Below are 19,064 nucleotides of genomic sequence, written 5' to 3'. Positions count from 1 at the left end.
GTCGGGGCAATTCGATTGCCCCGGGGTCTGTTGTTCGAGGGGGCACCTCTCCATCCCTGCTGATCGAGTTTTGGCTGGTGGCAGTGGATACTACTTTTTATATTCAACCGCAAATATATCGCTATGGGATTTTCCCATTGTTCGAGGCTACCAACTTTAATCATTTAATTCTTATAGCCTCGAACATACCGCCGGTTTATTTAAGTAATATTAATTCTCCGGTTGGTATTTTTTGCCAAAACTTGATTCTAAAATGGCGTTTGTGTTCTCTTCTGTGACTCCAACCCAAGTCGAGCCCTTTGTTCCACTTTTTGGCGGGCTTCTCCACAGAAGCCCTCCAAAGTGGTGCCACTCTGTCTGGGGTACGTAGGAGGGGTGGAGGGGGATTTAGGCACCCTGGACTGAGTTGCCTGATTGGCACCACTTAGCATGTTTTAGTGACAGCTAGGCTGAGTGAATGGGGGTTTTCTGCATAAAAGCAGGGCTTTGGGGACTGGAACTTCAGAAGTCGCCACAGGACCTAAGAATCCGATGAGGGTGAAGCTGAGCCTACCTGCCACGACACCACCACCTGTGGAGCCCTGCTGGACCGCCTCACCACTTTTCCCAACGACAGAGGAGATCTCCCACCGGAGTGTCTTCTTCCTTTGACTGGTGGGGATAACCAGTTTCCCCATCTTTTCGCCTTCCCGACGTACCTCGTGGCCGCCTTGCCTGTGCCCAGCACCCCGGCAACCGGGACACCACGTTTTACCACGACTGCGAAATAAAGGTACCACCTTTAACCAGAAAACTCCACGGCTGGTTTCTTCTCTGGTAGTGCAACGACCTTCATCTTTCCTCCAAGTCGCGATCCTCTCTTCCCCTGGACGACGACGCAACTTGCACCCACTACCAGGAACAACTGCCACCGCTGGAGGATCCTTCCCACTTAAAGTACCGTGTCCCGCCTGGCTTCCCTTGCAACCGACTGTACGGGGTAGATTTAGCCCCCGCCTTTTGAACCTGGGTTAGCCTGGGACACTCTGGCTAAACTTTCCTAAGCCTCTCTAAACTCTTTTTGAACCCTCTGCAAGACTTTCTAAGCCTAGTGTAACTGTGTGATCTTGGGCGCATTTGTGCTCTGCTCTCTCTAAGAGTGGGCCCAGCCTTTGGACTTTGGCTCACCAGTGACTTTTGCTCTTCTGCCTTGCTAACGGTGTTCCTGAATCTTAGAGTGGTGTCCCTTTCCATATTCTGTCTTTTTCCCTCCCTTTCTCACAAACTTATTGGAGTGCCATCTAGTTAAGCGCTCACCTCTGTATGAAAATAAGTGGTGTTTTACAGTGACTTATCTGATAAGGAAAAAGGGGTGTATATATTATAATAGTAACTGTTTATAATATTTTACAATAAGAGTGCTGGAGTGTTCAACAGTGTGTTATTAAATAAATAATTATATACTTTGATACCAAAGCTCTGGTCAGTGTTTGCTTGTATTGTTGTATCTGAGTGCCTATTATGTATACTTTGCATACTGCCTAACTCTTCTTGAGGGAAGTCTGACTGCTCAGCCACAGCTACCAGGTAAATCTGGGTGGTACAGACTGCTACCAAGTGGGTTTACTGCCAACACCTTTAGTCTTAAGTCTTTTGCAGTGGTCCCTAAGGGAACTGCACAGGTTTCTGCCTAACAAAATATAATCTATATTTTTATGTATATGTATGTGTTTCTTTGATGTGCATTACTAATTGGGTTCAGTGATACGAAGAGTTGGTGGGGGGCGGTGGGAGGATCTACAAACCATTGGGATAACTTACTAAAGTCTTGCCACCAAGTGGAACTTCAGGAAAACGTCCCCGTTAGGGAGAATTCTTAGAAATGTGCCAATTCCCTTCTACCTTAAAGACCCCCAGCTGTTTTGCTGGTCTTTAGGACTTTTACATTTTTCCCGGAGAGAGTGAGACCCTTTTCCCACTCTCCCGTATTTTTCTTTGATTTGCGTTTCTTTTGGTTATGGAGTCTGACAAACTCCATAGGCATCATCTTTTTACATTGTGACACACAGCACCCTCAGTGCAGTGTCACAGGGAAGACATTTGGATTTCTGTTAAGGTTTAAATACATTCTCTTGGATAACGACTGTTTCCAAGCGTTTTGAAGTGAAAATGACTTTACTTAACTTTTTAACTTTGTAGACCCAGTAAACACGATCGTACAATAGGTTACTGGAGGGGTTACTTGGTATCCCCTTTGTGTACTTTCTCATGTAACATTTTTATGTTGCCCTTACTACAATTTATGGCTAAGGGCAGTGGTTCACTGTTTCCTACCATTGTGTGTTACGCATACTAAATGCTCAGCTGCAGTATTGCACCCAGGGGTGCCCATTTTGTCAAAATGGCCTGGTTTTTTTTTGCCATTTCTTGTAAAGGTCCTTCTTGAGATTTACTCTGCGCGCCAAACCAGGTTTGGTCCCTTCGTTCGTTTTGTCTTTGGCGGGGTTCACTGGTGAAGCCTGCCTCTGCTCCAGCATGTCTGGCAGGGCAGAAAGTGAGGGAGGTTACCAAAACTCCCTGTGCTTAGCCTTCTTGGTTATAGGAAAGCACCCAAAGGTGATTGGCCGGCTGGCTGTCCTTGGAGGACAGCCACCCTGCTGTGAGTGACGGCTAGAATGCGAATGAATGGGAGAGACTTGCATAAAAAGGTGAGGTTTTTTGCAAGGAAGGCAGAGTCGACCACTGGACGAAGGAATCGAAGAAGAACTTGGAAGAGACGCCTGCTGCAACTCCTGGAACGTTGGTTTGCCTGGTGAAGCCCTGCTGCGGTGCTGAAGCTTCAAATTCACCTCAATTAGAGAAGCCCTACAAAGGACGACGGTTTGGTGCGACCAATCGACCCCAAGACTAACTCGACTGAAAACCCTCTCTGCTGGCTTTACTTCAATTGCTGCTGCAGGAACCAAGTGCCAGGGGACAGGAACATCAGAATCTAGTGCATACTTTTAAAGCCGGACCCGAGCTCCAGGAAGATCCTGCTGGCTTCCTCTAAGCAGGGCTGACCAAGCCTGAACCACCTTAACAGATTGATGGACCCCAGGAAGCCAGAAAAGTCCACAAGGTGTCTAAGAACAGCAGTGGTGCTATTTGCGAGTAGCTGAAACCGCGAAGTGCTGCTGATCTGAACTTTGCCTATTGCTGCCGCCGACCTTCGAATCGTAGTGCAGGAGTCCCCAGACGTCCACCCACTTGTCCCCACGAATGAGGCCCAGGAACAACAGGATATGCCAGACAACAGGAACAGAAGCCAGCTGCAACCATTTCTTCAGACCGAAGGTACTGTAAACTAAGGGGTACCTACCTCTTGTTGTGTAGCTTGCCTGCTCTGGGTTGAGACTTGCATTTGCTTCCTGTTGCAGAGTTGCTTGCTGCTTTGCCCTTCTCAAGCCTCCCAGCTTGTGGCCCAACAGTGATTTCTTTTTCAACAAAACTCAATAACATTGTGCAAGACTTTTTACTTAACTTCAAGAAGTGCCTCAGATCCCCTAGACTTGACAATTGACATTGCCTGTCCTGGCTCCCTGAAGACTCTTCTAACCTCTGACATTGTGTTTAACTATCCCTCCAGAAAGTCATACATACCTTACTTGTATAACTGGAAAAGGGTTAATCTACATTGCATGGGGGAGGGGGGTTTCAAAAGTGCTTACCTGTTTGAGAATGAGAAGCTTGTTAACCATTATTTCCTTCCCTAACCTTTTCCTTTTTGCCACAATTTCAGTATTACTTAAGTGTGAGAAGTGATGTATTTATGTCCACAGTGTCCTAGTTATTGAAGTCATCTGGGTGTAGGAAAATGTTTGCTCTCCCAAAAGGCTATCTACTTTATTGAACTGAAGGAGTGTATTTTGAAGTGTATTTTTATTGTTCCCAATTGCTCCCTTCTAAAGGCTTGTTTTAAAACGGACTGTAAAATTTATAAATAATTGTTTAATCAAGAAACCTTGAGTATAAGCGTTATTTGAATACATGTTTGTTTATTCATTTGTTAAGCGCACCAGACCCGTGAGTAAAAGGGCCCAGCAAAATGGAAATGCAAGACTTGCATAGTTTCGTATCCACAGGTTACAATATTTACATGATAGCAACATGTACAGCTTTTTACATGAATACAGGATATATACAATGTACAAAATAGGATGAAGAAAAAATGGCCAATTAAATAAATGAACAGTAGGCACTGTACAAAGGATGAATGTGCCACGTGGGGCCCTTTGTAAAATACTAGGCTCCCGAATGGATCACAATGCACAAGGTCTTTAGAGATTAATGCAAAACTCAAAAGTAATACGGTAGTCCGCTGTTACTGCAGGATGACCAAGTCTCTGTGGGAGTGGGCAAGTCCTCTGAGGGTAATGGGAGACTAAGGATCCGTAGCAGTGATATGTTTTATTAAATTTTTCCTGAAATGTAAGTAGGGTTGGTCTTCTCTCAGCTCCTGAGGCAATGAGTTACAACATTTAGCTGCCCTAACAGTAAAGCTATTACCCTCAATGGTAGTCAGCTTATATTTGGGAATAGTCAGGCAATTAGTATTCCCAGTTCTGGTAGGTCTGAGAGAAGTTCTTCTCTGGAGTTTATCTATGAGGTAGCTGGGGGCTGCGTTGTTAAGGGCTTTGTGTCAAGGAGAGCGTTTTTAGTAGTATTTTGTTAGATGTAGATAACCATTTATGTTGACGTCTCAAGGAGGAGATGTGAGTTTTCTTATTTATGCCTAGTGCTGCTCTTAGGGCATTATTCTGTAGTGTTTGGAGCTTTTGAATGGGAGATTTATTGGCACCACTATAGAGGGCATTGCAGTAGTCTATTCTGGAGAGTATTAGAGCTCTAGCCAGGATCAGACAACTATTGTCAGAGAGGAACGGTTTACCAGCTCTGAGTAATTTGCAGGTGCAAGCCGTGGCAGAGGTAAGGGATTTGACCTTTTTATCAAAGGACAGTGTGGAGTCCAAATAGAATCAAAGAGTTTTTACTTCCCTGGAAACTTTAATGGTGTTACTGTCAATATTGAATGATGAGAATTCTTGGCTTAGTTTTTTGATATTAGCCTGCAAACCCAGAATTATAAGTTCAGTCTTATCATCGTTCAGGCACAGGCCAAGAGTGGCCATCCATGCTTGGATGATAAGGTAAACTTTGTTCACTAAACCCATGCCCGTACCGTAATCCCCGGAAAGGGGGCGGGGAATCCGAGTATCATCTGCATAGTTAGGTGATACCCAGCTGGTCCAGATCGTCGAACAGTGGTTTAGTGAAGTTGTTGTAAAGGGTGGGCGAGACGCAGGACCCTTGGGGAACACTGCATAGGATGGGTGTAGGGTCGGCAGCTGCTGAAGGGGAGAAGACTCTCATGGTTCTCTCGCTCAGGAAGGACTCAATCCATTTGGCGGTGGAGAAGTGGGCTGCAGAGTCAAGGTGCCGGCATAAGACCTTGTGGTTGACCAGATCAAATGCGGCAGAGAGGTCAAGTAGGAGCAAGAATACTGTCCTTCCTTTGTCTCTCAGCTCGTCTATTAGGGCTGTCTCTGTTCTGTGTAATGGACGGAAACCAGATTGTCTGTTGCCTAGAAGTTTATGTAATTCCAAGTGTTTTTAAATTTGAATGTAAGCGGCTTTATCCAATATTTTTAGTAGAAATGGGACCGTGGTAATGGGCCGGTAGTTAGTGGGAATAAGCAGATCTACTGACTGTTTCATGAGGAGGGCTAACACCGAAGATTGTTTGAGGTTAGCAGGTATGGTACCTGTAGCAAATGAGGCATTTATCAGTTTAATTATGAATGGGGAGAGTTCTCTGGCAGCATCATTTATTAGCTGTGCTGGGCAAATATCGCCTTTACAGTTCAAGGGCTTCAAAGATAGGATAATTTTTTCTACCTCTAGGGTAGACATTTTAGCAAAATGGAAGGTAGTATTGTGTGCCGATGGTGACTCGTTAGGCGAGAGGGTGTTAGGCGGGTGCTGTAAGTTCAGAGCTTCTTTTTTTTTTGTTGAATTTTATTCTGGAGTGTGTCAATTTTATTCGCTAGGGCATGTTGGATGTCTGTACACCAGGATTTGTCCTTAGTGCAGACATCAGGAATAACAATTGGGGACTCTAATTCTTTGAGTATGCAAAAGAGTTCTTTCATACTTGAATTTCAGTTAGCAATATGCTCGTCGTATGAATTGCGTTTTGCCAGGCAGATTTCCTTCTTGTAGTGTGAGGATAGTGAGGTTAATTTGGCTTTGTTCTCGCTAGAGGGGCAAAGTCTCCAATTAGTTTCACTTTTATTCTTTAATGTGCAGAGGTCTTTAAGTTGTGGAGTGAACCATTTGTTTAAGTGGGCTATTGGTTTGCTAGGCCTAAGTTTGATAGGGGCAATTTTATCCAGTGTGGTGAGCATAATGTTGAATTCCTGAACTAGGCTACTAGGGTCAAGATTTTCAGGCAGTGCGTAGTGTGGGCAGAATGGCAGGGATAACTTTCTCTACCGTGATACTTTTTTTTACTTCTGGTTAAGCATGGTGGCGCTAGTGGTTGAGCCAGTGGGGTAGGTCTTAAAGTGGATAGGTGAATGGAGATCAGAGAATGGTCTGTCCATGCTAATGGCAGGTTGGATGAGATAGTGGCTGAGCAGTTAAGGTCCGCTATCCAGTCCAATATTCTCCCTTTAAGGTGGGTGGGCTTATTGACTTTTTGGGTGAGGCCTAGTGCTTTGATCGTATTGGCTATTTCAGTCACGTTTTTATCCATTTGGTCATTAAAGCCTAGGTTAAAGTCACCTAATAGGAGTAGTTGCGTGGTGGGTTTAAGGTTATTCATAATTATATTCTGCAGGTCTTCCTCAAAGGTACCAAGAGGGCCAGGTGGTATATATATAAGATGTATAGTAAGGGATTGCAAGTTATTTTATCTGAATTTTGGCAGTGATGGTTTCACATGATTGTGATAGCTGGGTAGGGACTAGTCTGAGGCCAAGAGCAGTTTTAAAGATAATAGCAATACCGCCACCTCGGGCATTATCTCGGTCTTGTCTGACTATGGTGTAGCCATCAGGGATAGCTAGCATAAGGGCAGGTCCTGCTGCATTATGGAGCCAAGTTTCCGTAATTGCGAGGAAATCCAGGTTCCCTACATTAAGTCGGCAATGTGAGACTAGTGATCTTGCATTGAGAAGCGATCCTTTGAGAGGAGGGGGGGCACCTCAGGTGTTTTGTTGACTCGGGTAAGTTTGTTGGAGATATTGCAGACTTTAGTCTTATAGTTATTGAGCCGAAGGGTATTTGCGTCCGACATGGACATTGGAGGAGGCAACTTAGAGTGGCTAGACGGTCGTAGGTTATGTTTATAATTAGTTTTGAGGTTGGTGGCCGGAAGGGCTCTTCTCAGTGGTTCATATAATTTGGCTAGTCTGGCGCGAAGTCTGTTATTTCTATTGGACGTGGCACATGGTAAAGAGGCGTAGGGTATTGTCTCTCGGGCCTTGTAGTGTATGGAGAGATTTGGTTGCACAGTATTTGAAGGGGTTAGTAGGCTAAGGTCTAAAGTAGGTACTGGTGACTGACCAATGTATTCTTGGCTACTAGAGTCCACCTACATGGCAACAGCCATGGTACAGAGCAGTATTGCTAAGTTTAGCATCCTTCCAATTCCAGTATCAGGATGGTATAGTATCGGAGGTGGGAGATTCCGTTACCACTAAATGGAGCAGATAGGTGGAACTGGGAGTGTCTAGCGTGATCTGGTCAGGAACATTAGGCGAAGCATAGCATGAGGCTCGTTAATGTTAGCTAGTGAGCATAAGGTAGAGCACAGTCAAAATGTAGTCTACTGGTGACCATAAGGCACGACACAGTTAAATGTGGTCTACTAGTGACCATAAGGCACAACACAGTCAAAATGTGTAGGGGTGAAACTCTGTTGCACCTCTACAGCTCTAATTGACCCCTCTTGAGATAAGCCTGGCTGCTCAGTCACACTACCAACTTGTGTAGTACGGGCCTATACCAAAAGGTTGGGTTACCTATTGCCAAGATGAGGAGGCTGTTGTAGTCTCCCACAGGGTTACTACATACAATCTTGTCTTGCATCCCCTAACACTTAACCCAGCCTAAACTCTCTGCAGCCACCCTCCTTGAACTTAACACCCTCCTATCTGCCCACTTCCTTCACAATCCACCTATTCACTATGGTGGTGTTAGGCAAGAATTGGTCTAGTAACCATGTGGGAGTCTACACAACCCTTGTCCTCCTTGGTACTCTTGGTATTCGGTAAAGGTAACACATGATATAGGCCTGTACTACACAAGTTGGTAGTGTGACTGAGCAGCCAGGCTTCTCTCAAGAGGGATAAATGTGCGCTGTAGAGCTGTAGCAATGAAATCCACAAATGCAGGTAGCCAAGTAACACTTGTGCTCAAGGTTTTGACATAAATAATTATCTATTTAACATCCGTTTATAAATAAGCATTCTTTAAAAAGGGCAATATATGTAACCATCAAATATACTTTTCTAGAATTGTTCCAAAGCTAGCAGATAATCTTCAGAGATGCTTCTTACACACTGCCTACACCCTGAGTTAACTTCACTAAATAGGACAGTAATGGCATTTATATATCACTTGTACACTATGTAGATTCTGAGGTTTTGCAGAAAGGAAAGGTTAAGGGAAGGAAAAAGGTCAAACAGGTACTCGGAGCATGAAAGCACTTGAATCCTCCAATGAAGTGCAGATAAAAAGCTTTCCCTGCAATAATAGTTAAAAACCAAGTTATCACCTATGAGGGACCGTAGGTATCAACGTCAAATAGACTAGAAGTGTCTCCAGGGAGCCAGGACAGCAAAAGTCAATTGGAGCAGAGTCTATGGAGCTGAGGCACTTCTTAGATATCAAAGTCTTGCACAAAGTTAGATTTTGTTGAAGAAAAGTTGCTGTAGGATCACAAGCTGTTACACTTGTGAAGGGTAGAGCAGAAATCAACTCTAGCAAAGTAGCTACTGCAAGTCTCAACGGAGAAGAGCAAAGCTAAAGACCCTGAGGTAAGTACCCCAAGTCAGAACAGTACCTTTGGTTAGAAGTGGTCCAGCTGGCTTCTGTCTGATTGCAGCAATGCAGATCCTGGGTTCCTGGGCCACAGTTGTGGGGACAAGAGCGAGGATGTCTGGAGGACTCCTGCGGCAGTAATTCGGAGATCGGCGTCAGCTACAGGCTCTTTTCAGGTCAGCAGCACTTCGCAGTTTCAGCGCTTTGTAAATGGCACCACCATGGATCTTGGCTACTGGTTGGGCTTTCTTCACTCTGAGTCATGCTCTATGGTGAGGGGATCGCGCTCTGGTTGTCCTACTTCTGGAGGGTCCTGGGGAGACTGCTGGAGCTTCTGACCGATCAGACGTTGCACTCTGCTACGGGTTTCTTGACCCCTGGCACTCAGTTCCTGCAGCAGCAAAGATGTACAGCCAGTCGGGGAAGATGATCCAGTGGAGTTTGTCTCAGGGGGCCTAGTTGGTCACACTAACCCAAGGGAAGAAGTCATCCCTTCCAGAGCTACTCTTGTAGATCAGAAAGTCAGCACAGCATTGCTTTACCGGACAGTTCAACGGTCCAGGAGGATGCAGCAAGCTTCGTTCACGGTTTCTTTGTCTGGTGGTTGTTCCCAGTGGTCGACTGTCTTCAGTCCCAAAACCCTTGTCTTTTAAGCAGGTTTCTCCCATTCATACACGGCGTAGGTATCGCCCAAACAGGGTGGCTGTCCTGAAAGGCCAGCCAGCTAGCCAATCGGGACTGGGTGTATTCAGTCATTCCTAAAGGCAAAACAGGGGAGTTTCGGGAACCTCCCTCACTTCATGCCCTTCCAGACACACTGGAGCCAGAGGCGGGTTTCAGTACTGAAGCCCGCAAAAGGCAAAACGAAGGGCTCAAACCTGGCTCAACGCACAGAGTAAAACCCAAGAAAAAGACCTCACAAACCGAAAATGGTGAAAAAAGACGACCGGTGCCATTTTGACAAAATGTTCACCCATGGTTGCCATACTGCAGCTGAGGATTCAGTATGTGGTAGAAAAGGACAATGGTAGGAAAATTAAACCACTGCCACCAGCCTTTTAAAGTATGGGGTAACATAGAAAATATTACTTGAGTAGGTAGGATAAGGGGATACTAAGTAACCCCCTCCCTCCCGTTCTCTGCCTCCCCCCTCCATCACTCCACATAAGATGGTGTGCTGGAGCTACAAAGAGAAAAGGTAAGTAAAGTCAATTTCACTTTACTATTCTTGGTAATAGTAGCTCACACAAGAACATGTATTTAAACCTTATGAGAAATCTAAAGGATTTCTCTAACACTGCACTGAAGGTGCTGTGTCACCAAACAAAAAATAGATGCCTATGGAGTTTGTCAGACTCCAAAAACAAAGGGGAAACATAATCCAAATCGGGTCAAAACACACGAGAGGCGCAGAAAAGGGGCTCAGTCACGCCAAGGTTAAAATGTAAGTCCTAAAGTCCAGCAAAAGAGCTGGGTGTCTAAGTTTGAAGGGAATTAGCACAAAAATGAGAATTCTCCCTAACGGATGGAAACCATCTTGACAGTCTTTCTCTGTACTTGGCTCTCTTCCTCTGACCTCTCAACCCCTCTCCTTCTGATCTCTCCATTGTTCACTCTATCATCTCTGTCCACCTCTAACTCCTCCCTCTATAGTGACCAAGAGGAAAATCCAGCAGCACTCTTGACCATTACCTTCATGTGGAGACCTGACTGTATCTCTCCTAGTCCTTCCTCTTCCGACTACTTTTTCTGTCTGTAGATGTTCACTTGCGTCTTCCTTCGATCAACACTATTTGCACGCACATATTCACACCTTTTCTTTCCTGAGCCCTGGTCACCGCTCCCCAGACCCTCAAAACAAAGTAATCACTGAACCTGCCTCCCACCTTATAACTCCCTCCTAGCCTAGAAAATATACAGATCTGCTCTAACCTCTGCATTGTGTTCTGTCAAACTATTCTATTTCAGACCTAATATCAGTTTCCCATCACCCCTGAGAACTTCAATCTACCCCTAAGCTTTTCTCAGACATCCCAATCCAACTTCCATTGCGTCCTTTCTGTCAATTGCTCACTGCATTGCCTCTATAATCTCTAAAATGTGCAACTCGCAGCCTCTCACACCCGCCTGTCCATTACCTCTTCCCTACCTCTTTTGCGCTCGGCTGCTCCCCCCCCTATTGCCAACACTTCTCCTTAGCATCGACAATCCATCTTGCGCTCTTGTAGACACAATTGCTCCTCAAATGGTGAATGACTTGGTCTGTCAGTTGCACTGATCTGTGAGTGATTTAACCGCTCCCCCTGCTGTACTCTTCCCGCTTCCTTCAAGTATGCAAATGTCCTACTCCTTTCAAAGAAATCTTTTGCTGATCCATAAATCTGGCAAACTATTCAGTTTACCTACATCCTCATTATTCAAAAGTCATTGAGCAGGTGTCTTCAACCAGTTCATGGAGTACATTGAGGATCATGGCGTTTGTTCACTACAGCAGCCATATTCAAGTTGCTCCCTATCCATTGTTGACTGCACTTGGCGTCTCCAACTTTCTCTCTAATGCTTACCACTCCAAACTCGCTTCTATACTCCTCCTTTTGCAGGCCATTTAGCTCTCCTCCTCACCCTCGAGTACATTGAGTTTTTCTGATCCGGTATCGTCTGGATTGTCCACTACCTGGAAGGTTGCGCATTTGCGCTCTTTGAAGAATCGCAAACCTTGAGTCCCCACCACCCTTCCTTTTTCCACCCTCACACAGGAATCAGTGGGCCTCTAATTTCACCTGCTATACTTCTGCCCTAAGAAGACTTCATCTTTTGTCTTTCACCATCAACTTTTTGTTGACGGCTTAAATCCGTCTCCTTTTTAATCTTCAACTAGATATCCCGAATCGTATTACTAACTGTATTACTGCATTCAGTTACTGGATGGCTCTCCACTGCCTCGTGATGAACTCAAGTCCTCTTTCTCCCAGCTTCGAACACATCCCTCCCTGCTACTATCCCCACCCCCCGAATCCCTGGCCAAGGCTTAAAACCTTTTGACCCTCTTTGATATCGACCTTAGATGGCAATAATTCATTACCACCTCTGCTGCTTGTGTTAACCTACCCAGCATTCAGAAAATTCATCAGTTTCTTACTACTCTGTTATGTTCTATGAATTTCGAGGGGATTGGGTCCTCCGACGTATTCCATATCTATGACCGTAATCACCGCAGCTGTGCTGCTCCGGAAATTCTTTTTGCCGTCCTACGTCGATGCGCCGTCCTCGAGGACCTCCTCCAATGGCCGACGTCACCCGATGTGATAAGTAGGACACACAACGCCCAAAGCCTCAGTTCCGTTTTTTCCATGAATGTGTTCGCTTCGTGAATCTCGGTACGCCTCGACTCTTTGGAGTTTCTGTTCTTGGTTCTTTGAACCTGTTTGTGTACGATTTCTTCGTGAAGATGTCTACCTAGTCTTCCACACCGCGTCCGGGCCAAGATGTCGGTCACGGACTCGCACAACGCCTGCCTCTGGTGCCTCGGGGAGGCCCATGACACAGATGACTGTGTCGACTGCCAGTCGCTCACGTCGAAAGCCTTGCGGGAGCGCAAGAAGTTTATCGGTAGGTAAGGTGTCCAAGCCCAGTAGTTGAGGTCTGCGGGGCTTTCGACGGACGACTCGAGGGGCGACGCTCTGCGTCGTTGTCAGAAGTCCAGTGGGTCTCGGTCCCGGGGTCGGTCTCGCCACTCCTCTGCCTCTTCGAGGCACTCCCGGAAGCTCCGTCATCAGTCGCCTTCCCCGTCCTCATCCGAGGACTCCGCCCGTCGTCTGGTCGCTTACCCCACCAAGCATGCGACACCGGAGGAATGGGCTTCCTTCGCGAAGAAAATGTTGGCGATTCTCGAATTGCACGGCACTGGTCCGTCCGCGCCCTTGAGCGGGGTCGGTCACGATCAGCCGAGAGACGCCGCTCGCATGCCTTCGGGCTCGGCTGGTCGTCGCGATTCGCGGGAAATGTCCCGCTCGGACAAGGGGAACCGTTCTCGGCATGCCCGGTCCAGGTCCAGGTACCGGTCCTTGACATGCTCGATCGCGTGAACCTGTGAAGTCTTCGACGAAGACGTCGACGCCGGTGGCGCCGAGGTCGACCGACTCTCTCGAGGCTCCGCCTCTGAGGAAGTCGTCGATGCTGTTGGCGCCCAGGATGTCGAGGGACACGCTCGGGGCTCCGCCTTAGAGGCCTGTCTCGACGCCGCATCTGTTGTCGACGCCGATTCGCTCGACGCCTTTCGGGGCTTTGTCGACGGGGGAACCACCTAGGAAGGCTCTGACCAAGGTCAAGCATGGCTTTGGTTCCAGTTCTGTGCCTTCTTAACGCCATTTGGAATTCATTTCGGAGGTGGATGAGTGCTCTGATGATGGCAAGGTGCCTGACACGGTGCCTGACGAGATTCTCTCGGGCCATAGCCAGTTTGAGGACCTGAGGCAGTCCCTACATGATGCTGGTGGGCTGGACACCTCTCCGGAGGTGGAGTTTTGTAGGCCTGAGCCTGGCACTCATGCCGATTCTTCGTACCAGCGACTTATGTCACAGGTCTCCGAGTACTTAGGATGGTCTGCTCCCCTGGGGAGTTTGTTCAGGATGACCTTACGGACATCCTCGACATTGGTCCACCAACTGACTGGCTCTGCAAAGAAGGGTGGCAGCGGCTTGGACTGCTCCGGAGATTCTCCCGGCAGTGAGCAAGTCATTGCTGCAAAAATACCGCCCAGCCAGTAGTGACCCCTGCTACTTGTCCAAGCACCCTACTCCGGAGAGTTTGGTGGTGCAGGTGGCTTCGGCCCCGCAAAGCAGGCGTCGTACCCTACCATCCCTCCTGATAGGGACAACAAGCGTTTTGACGGCTGGGCGAAGAAAATGTTTTCTGCAGGGGATATGGCGCTTCAGGCGGCCAACTCCATTTGTGCCTTGTCTCATTTCACGCACACTATGTGGAACGGTTTCCTTGGCGGCTGAACATATTCCTGAAGGGGATGAATGGGGTGGTTTTCTTGCCATGGTTCAGGATGGCAAGGATGCTATGTGTGAGGCCGTTCAGTCGGGTTTGGACATGGCAGATTGCGTCAGCCGGTCCATGGCGGCGAGCACCGTGATACGCAGGTTTGCGTGGTTGCGGAAGTCTGGGTTTGCTCCTGATGTGCAGGCCCGGCTCCTCAACATGCCCTTTGACGGGGAACATCTGTTTGGCAGCAAGGCTGACGAGAGCCTTGAGAGGTTGCAGACCTCCAAAGCTGCAGCAAAGTCGTTGGGCGCTGCAGTTCGACAACCTTCGCCTTTTCGTCCTAGGGGACAGCAATGGAGGGGAGGTTCCTTTTCGTTATTACTCCTCCTTTGGAAAGCGAGAAGAGCTGCCAGTCAAAGGGGCCACCGTAGGAGTGCCAGAGGTGGAAAACAAGGTACTCGAGGTGCCAAGGCCGCTCGGGCTGTTGCCTCTTTGCCCTCAGGCACCGCCGCAGCCGCTACAGCTCAGTCATGAGTCCATGTCCTATGGTTTGCCATTTGGGGGAAGGCTGGCGCAGCATCTTGCAGAGTGGCGCGCCATTACTTAAAATGTCGGGGTTCTGGAGATCATAACCCATGGCTACTGTCTTCCTTTCCGGCAGAGGCCTAAAGACAATCCACCAGGGAATCTCTCTTTGAAGAGTCTTGATCCGCTCCTTGCGCAGGAAATTCAATCCCTGCTGGAGAAAGGCGCCATAGAACTGGTACCTGTAGCGGAGAGGAACAAGGGATGGTATTCCCCTTATTTTTTGATTTCCAAGAAAGACGGGGGTGGGGGGGGATTGAGATCCATCATGGACTTGCACGGTTTGAACAAACTCCTCAGGAAGGACAAGTTCAAGATGGTTACTCTTTCTCAAGTCCTCCAGGCCCTTCAACTTCAGGACTGGTTGGTGTCTCTCGACCTCAAGGACGCTTATTTTCATGTGCCTATCTATCCAAAGCACAAGAAGTACCTGAGGTTTGCGGTTGGCGACTCGCACTTTCAGTTTCGGGTCCTGCCGTTCGGCTTGACCTCCGCCCCGAGGGTCTTCACCAAGCTCATGGTAGTGGTGGCAGCGCACCTCAGGAAAGGGGGGATTCCCGTCTACCCCTACCTGGAGGATTGGTTGATCAGGGCGTGCTCTCCCGAGCAAGTCCTGGGTCATCTGTCAGTCACCTGCCACTCCGTCCACAAGCTGGGCTTCTCCCTCAATTTAAAGAAGTCCCATTTGACACCAACTCTGAGGCTCCAGTACATCGGAGCAGTGCTTGACACGTTGCTGGTGCAGTGTTTTCCTCCCCTGGTGAGGGCTCATCACATTCAGCAGATGGTGCACAAGTTTCAACTTGCCCAGACTCTCCCAGCATTCGAGTTCTTGAGACTGCTTGGCCTCATGGCATCCTGCTTTCTTCTGGTGCCAGAGGCCAGGTTGCGGATGAGATCTTTGCAATGGGCACTCAAGCTCCAGTGGTCTCAGTCCTCCGGCAGGATGTCGGACCCTGTTCAGGTGCCGTTTTCGGTCGCCCAGGACCTTCTGTGGTGGGCCGAAGAAGGCAATCTGATGAGGGGGGCTCCATTTTGGCTGCCCTGGCCGGAGCTGATGATCATAACTGACGCATCCCTCACGGGATGGGGAGCTCATGTCAACGAGTTGACAGTCGGCGGTCGTTGGTCTCCGTCGGAGTCCAGACTCCATATCAATCTGTTGGAGCTGAGGGCTGTCAGGCTAGCCCTGAAGGCTTTTCTGCCGACTGTGTGAGCAAAGAATGTCCTGATCCTGACGGACAACACGGTGGCCATGCACTACCTCAACAGAAGGGGGGGGGGGCAGGGTCACTTCCTTGGTGCAGGGAGGCGAAGCAGCTCTGGTTCTGGGCAATCCAGCAGGATGTTTTGATCTCAGCAGTTCATCTGGCAGGAGACAAAAACGAGACGGCGGACGCTCTGAGCAGGCAGAGCGCGATCTCTCACGAGTGGGAGTTGGCTCTGGAGATTCTCCTGGAGATCTTCGCCCTTTGGGGGACCCCTCAAGTGGATCTCTTCGCCTCCAGTGTCAACCGGAAGTGCGAGAGGTTCTGCTCGCGGGAATTTCCTCCAAACTGAGCCTTAGGAGACGCGTTCGCGGTGGAGTGGTCATTCCCACTGCTGTACGCGTTTCCTCCAGTCCCCGTCATCCTGCAAGTACTGCAGAGGTTACAGAGGTTCGGTTCCCGGATGATCCTCATTGCTCCGGCGTGGGCCCGGCGGACGTGGTACCCGGACCTTCTCGACTTGTCCATCTGTCCTCCACGTTGTCTTCTCTTCCGAGACGATCTGCTCTCACGGGAGGGGGGGTCTGGTTCTCCATCCAGAGGTCAGGTCCCTCAACCTTCACGCTTGGTTTCTGAAAGGTTGAGGTATAAGGATTTGGACCTCCCTGAAGACGTGATGGAGGTGTTGCTTTCGGCCGGAAGGCCCGCAACAAAGTCCCTGTGCCGTTGTAGTAAGTTCTGCGACTGGTGCAGGGTTAAGAATGTGGATCCTTTTGCATGTGAAATTCCCATGGTTCTCTTTTTTGCTTTCTTTCGCCCACAGGGGCCTTCAAGTGGGTACCATTAAAGGTTACCTGGTGGCGCTGTCCATATTTAAGCGCTCGTCTGAAGAGTGTTGCTATTTTAAAATTCCTTTTAATTTCTCAGTTTCTGAAAGGGTTCACTAATGTGTTCCCTCCGTCACCTTTCCAGGTGCCCGGTTGGGACTTGAACCTTGTTCTCAAGTTTCTGATGGGTGCTCCGTTTGAGCCTTTGCATTCTTGCCCTTTGAGATGGTTAACTCTGAAAACTGTATTTTTAGTTGCGGTCACTTCCGCTCGCAGAGTGAGTGAGTTACAGGCACTTTCAGTTAAACCACCCTTCACTGTGTTTCATAAGGACAGGGTTGTCCTTAGAGTTTGTCCTTCTTTTCTTTCGAAGGTGGTGTCGGAATTTCATTTAGGCCAGAAGGTTGTTCTGCCGGCATTTTATCCTCCTCCACATCCTGGTAAGGAAGAGGAGAGGCTCCATAGGCTTGATCCTAGGAGAGCGTTAAGCTTTTATGTTTCACGCATGTCTCGGGTCAGAGTGGACGATCAGCTCTTTATTGGTTACGCTGGAAAGCGTTTGGGACAGGCTGTGACGAAACAGACTTTGTCTCGCTGGATTATTTTGGCTATCTCTGAGTGTTACCGCTTGGCGGGTAAGGACCCCCCCAATCGGCTTGCGGGCCCATTCTACCAGGGGTATGGCTGCCTCTACTGCCCTGCAGAGGGGTGTTCCTATTCGCATCATCTGTGATGCAGCCACCTGGGCTTCGGTACATACTTTTGTACGTCACTATTCCCTCGATTCCATCCGGGGGCAGGATCTGGCCTTTGGCAAGGCAGTCCTTTACTCAGCAATTTGATTGGGCATGCTAAATTTCTTTTTTCTAAATTCTTTTCCCACCTCCTTGCATTCGTACTGCTTTGAGAGTCTGTCATAGATAATGGAATACGTCGGAGGACCCAATCCCCTCGAAGAAAAAGTTACTCTTACCTGCTAACGTTCTTTCTTTGGGATGGTCCGACGATGTATTCCATATCGCTCCCTCCCTACCTTCCCCGCTAGAGAATTTCTTATGCGATTACAGCTTACGTTTCTGCAAGGCTTTGTGTCAGACTGGCAGAAGACTGGTGGCACACGTTCAAGAAAAAAAACTACAACTGAGGATACGGGCGTCGTGCGTCCTTATCACATCGGGTGACGTCGGCCGCCAGAGGAGATCCTCGAGGACGGCACATCTACGTCATCGACGCAGACGCTGACATTTTTTACCGAAGCAGCACAGCTGTGGTGATTACAGTCATAGATATGGAATACGTCGTTGGACCATCCCATCGAAAGAACGTTACCAGGTAAGAGAGTAACTTGTTCTTCTAAAGCGCAATATTCACCCGGAGGTATCTTGGCGCTAAGGTAGGCAGTAAGGTGCAGCAGTAAGTACTAGAACAAATGGGTCTTCAGGACACGGCGGAAAACCAGATGGTTTTCGCTGGCTCGGAGAGCGAAGGGAAGTCTGTTCCAGGGTAAGGCAGCCATTACGGAGAAAGCGTGACCGCCAATCCGAGACAGGCTAACTCGCGGAACAGCGATCATTAAAGCCAACTAGGAGCGCAAAGATCGGGATGGCACATAGCGGGAGACTTTTTCCTGCAAGTATTCAGTGCCTTGATTGTAAAAAGCGCAGTGTACTAGGCACAGGGATTTAAAAAGAAAGCGCTTCTCGGGAGCCAATCAAGTTGCTTGAGTAGCGGAGTCATGTGAGCACAGGGAGGAGGACGAATTGCCACCCAAGCCGCAAGAGTTTTGAAGCAGTTTAAGGCGCTCGGTGAGGTAGATAGGCTAGGCCAGGTAAAGAGTTACAGTAATCTGTGGTGCTGAAAACCAGCGCCGCCACCACAGGAGCCCGATGTTTGGCTGGAATGAAGGGGAGCACCTCAAGTAAATCTGTAATTTAAAGTGCCCAGATTTGCAGACAGACGCCACCTTGGGTGCCTTGGAAAGAGCAGATGAGAACAGAAAAACCATATTTTTAACTGAGGTCGCAGGTGTAGGTGCCTAGTGAGGTAGGCCAAAACTCTATAAACACTAATATGCACCCACTTGCTCAGCAATCCAACTGCTGCTTGTGCCTGATCCTTGGCCTTCCTATGTCTAGACAAAGTACTCCTTTTTGTTACCCCACTTCTGGCTAGCTTCACTATGGTGGTTTGTACTCCATTCACAACTGATCCATTTTCAAGTTGCTTCTCCTAATCTACAAAGTTATCAATGGTCTTGTTTCTCAGTACTCGTCCGATTATATCTCTGTATGCTCAGCATTTTATTCCCTCTATTCCTCTTCTGCACAAAATCTTTCTGTTGCATTACCCCCTGTGCATCCTTCTGCTCTCTCTGCCTACTTGCCCCAC

General features: G+C 48.2%; 1 protein-coding gene across 1 annotated transcript in view; it reads left to right on the top strand.

Annotated features, from left to right (window-relative positions):
* Positions 1-19,064, top strand: part of ATAD2 (ATPase family AAA domain containing 2) — a 750,324-nt gene that overhangs the window by 181,696 nt on the left and 549,564 nt on the right. The window lies entirely within an intron of this gene.

This window comes from Ambystoma mexicanum, chromosome 5q (assembly GCF_040938575.1).
Source record: "Ambystoma mexicanum isolate Mex_15411 chromosome 5q, UKY_AmexF1_1, whole genome shotgun sequence".
In the NCBI taxonomy this organism is placed as follows: Eukaryota; Metazoa; Chordata; class Amphibia; order Caudata; family Ambystomatidae; genus Ambystoma; species Ambystoma mexicanum.
Note: the sequence above shows the minus strand (reverse complement) of the source record. Positions and strands in the feature narration are given on the sequence as shown.